Source organism: Diaphorina citri, unplaced genomic scaffold (genome assembly GCF_000475195.1).
Source record: "Diaphorina citri unplaced genomic scaffold, Diaci psyllid genome assembly version 1.1 scaffold1877, whole genome shotgun sequence".
Taxonomy (NCBI): domain Eukaryota; kingdom Metazoa; phylum Arthropoda; class Insecta; order Hemiptera; family Psyllidae; genus Diaphorina; species Diaphorina citri.
Genome location: NW_007379303.1, coordinates 29,874 through 32,997, shown reverse-complemented (window position 1 = coordinate 32,997; position 3,124 = coordinate 29,874). Strand labels below are relative to the sequence as shown.

General features: G+C 37.5%; 1 protein-coding gene across 1 annotated transcript in view; it reads left to right on the top strand.

Moving 5' to 3' along the window:
* LOC103517531 (protein takeout-like) overlaps positions 1–3,124 on the top strand; it is a gene marked incomplete at its 5' end in the record, with an annotated part of 39,218 nt that overhangs the window by 14,879 nt on the left and 21,215 nt on the right.

Genomic DNA, 3,124 nt, shown 5'->3' with positions numbered 1-3,124 from the left:
CCAGAAATAAAGTTGACCAAAAGACCCAGGAAATAAAAGTTGAGCCCCATAAAGACCAGGAAATAGAATCAATCCCAATGGATCACGTGAGTTGAGTAGCAACGCGTAGTGGTTCTTATATCCGGGATGGGCCCAAATTTCGTAGGGCTCTCCCCGAGGTGGCTTCTCAAACTCTTTTGCCCCATGGCGCCCCCTTTGGGCATATTCTCATTTTTTCAACACCCGCGCCCGCCTACCGTTACCCAACCTTCTCGTTATATTTTTTTTTACCTTATGGCGTTTTATGGAATAACAAAACGAGAATTTTAAACTTTGCAGATTTTTTTTATATTGAAGTATGGTAAGTACCTAGGTTACCTATTTATGAGCGTTTTAGTTAAATAACAAAACGAACCAACCTCAGTGGCTCAATTTCAGAAACTGTGAGGGGGTTTATAGCAAAAAAAAAAAAAAAAAAAAAAAGAAAAAAATGCTCGCTGGCCCCCCCCCCCCCCCTGATTTGTCTCCATGCCCCCCGGGGGGGGGCGCGCCATCCAGTTTGAGAACCTCTGTTCTAGGCAATCGCGTTCTGTTGGCTTTTCCCGACCCTACTCAGACTGGGTGAGCTTAATGTGAGGAGGCGAGTATATCTTGTCGTCAAATGGAAGGTAAAACCCACGTCACTAAAAACCTTAACAGTCATACAGTGACGTTAAGTCAAACAAACAACAAACAAACAAATTGAAGGTGGTACAAATAATGTTTATTACATTGATATTTACATTCTTTATGTATTTTTTCGTGAAATTCCCATACAAATTGTTCTTTTTTTATTAACTTTTTGTAATAAATTAAGTTGGAAAAAAAAATCGAGTTGTTTATTTCAAAGGTAGGTAATACTCGTAGGTTTTTCTTCTGCTTCAACAAAAGCTACCCTAATGGAGCTATAATCATCTAAATACTCGTTGCTAAATACACAAAGCCCCAAGTTTACAGGTTGTGATGTTTAAATGGTTGTTGGCCTCTAAGCATTTACATTTTATTGACAAACTCTTCGAGATTTAGGCCAGTCACTCACTTTCAGGTAGGCCTGACAGGTACACCTGATCAGGTCCACCTGTCAGGTATACGTATACCTGATAGTGTGTGTACTCAACAGGTATCAGGTAGACCTGATGAAGTATCACTGGCCCTATGGTGACATTGAGGAAGATTAAAAATGCAAAATCATAGGGTCAAATTTTGGAACTCGCTGCTTCATTCGTTCAAAAACTTACCTCCATCCAATTTGTTACTCTTGGCAGAGATCAACTTTGGTCCAAATGATGAGAGAATCAAGATCAGCAAAATCGTATATCCACCATAGTCGAAGTTCATTTTTCATATCGGCTCAAAGGGTTGGTTAGTTAGTTAGTTAGTTAGTTACATATGAGATTAGTTTGTTGGTTAGTTATACAGAGATAGGTTTTGGTGCTGCTCATGGTTACTGTAACCAACTACAACATATAATAATTGCCGATTGTCTTTTAGATTGGTAAGTATCCCATGTTGTGTTTTGTCTCTACTCCTTTTCCTCAGTCAACCATGGACATAGGGATGGGCGATATTTATAAAAATATCGATATTCGGAAATATCGATATATATCGCCCATCCCTACATGGGCATTTGTCTGATGTGGTAAGCTTTTGAAAGGTCAAAAATCTGGAGATTTAGTACACGGGGGGGGGGGGTGGAAATTATTATTGAGACACAAAGCTTCAAAATTAGATAAAAATAGAAAGTAATAAATTCACATGAAAATTATAGGCAGGGACTACATTGTTTTGAGATTTTGTTATTGTCAAGAAAAATAGTTTTCCATGCACTTTGAAGCAATTTAAACGAAACCTCTATATGTGTCACTTTCAAATCAACTATGAGAACATGGCTACTGGCTCTTCTTCTGCTCCTCCATTATTGTTTACTTCCAATGATGTCAGTTGTCAACAAGCCTTTACTGAACCTCGTCAAGGAAGAGGCTTCGCTCTTTCGTGAAAACATCGTGTAAGAATGTCATCAGGAAGGGTGTTTAAATAAGTTAAAGCGCCTAAAAGGAAAAAAAAAGGTGTTTAAGTTGTGACATTGACCGATTTTGATCCGAGTAAATTTAATATTGTACGAATCAGGAGATATAATAGAAAAGCTTATTTACGAGTAGGTATATTATTAGTATATTGCTAGTAAAATTGCCTTTACTCCAGCATCAGCAAGAGCGACTGTTATGTCTTGTGATTTTGACTCACAAAAGCCGAAGGACAAAGACGCTAAGAACAAAACGGAGGACCTGAAAACCCAAACAAAACCAGTAGCTTCAACAACACAAGCCCCGAAAACGACTGAACCTACAACAACAGCAAAACCAGCAACTACAACATCTACTACAACCACTGCCAAAGCTTTTGGCGGATTTCAGTGGTAGCTGAAGAAGAGGATGACCATCCAAGGAGTCAGATTTGATCTTCAGATATGAAGATTATTTGGATTATAGGTAAGAACTTCTTTCTTTTTACTTCTCAACCATTATTGATGGCGCACCTCTAAGACAAAGTGGTCAAGAATACTGACTCTCAATCGGGAGATGCTGGTTTTGAATCATGGCCGGGGCGGAAATTTCATGAATAAACTTTTCCTATCCTGGACAGGCATGGTCCTGAAGTAATGCGAAAGGAGTTCCGAGGTACAATCTTTTAACATCCCTAAAGGGAACAGAGATGTGCAAAATGCTTTTGAAAACCAATTTGAAATGCAAAATGTAAAATGCTTTTTAAAAACCAATTTGAAATGTAAAATGCAAAATGTACATTTTGAAAATGGTTTTTTAAATGCTTTTTAAAATGGATTTTCAAACAATAAGCCCTTATAACCCTTGTACAAAAATTATGTTATTTACTAAAATTAGGTAAGTGAGAAAAATACAGAAAAATTAAGCAGCAAGTCAATAAAACTGGGCCCAATAAGACCAATTACATAACCTTAGGCTAAAATTCTTCTACTGACCACTGAGAAAACTAATAAGTATAACCAAAGTGTACTGACAAGTGATTTTTCACTAAATAGTGATTTAGTGATTTGAGGTCAAAATCTAGTGATTTTTGAAGGAAATGT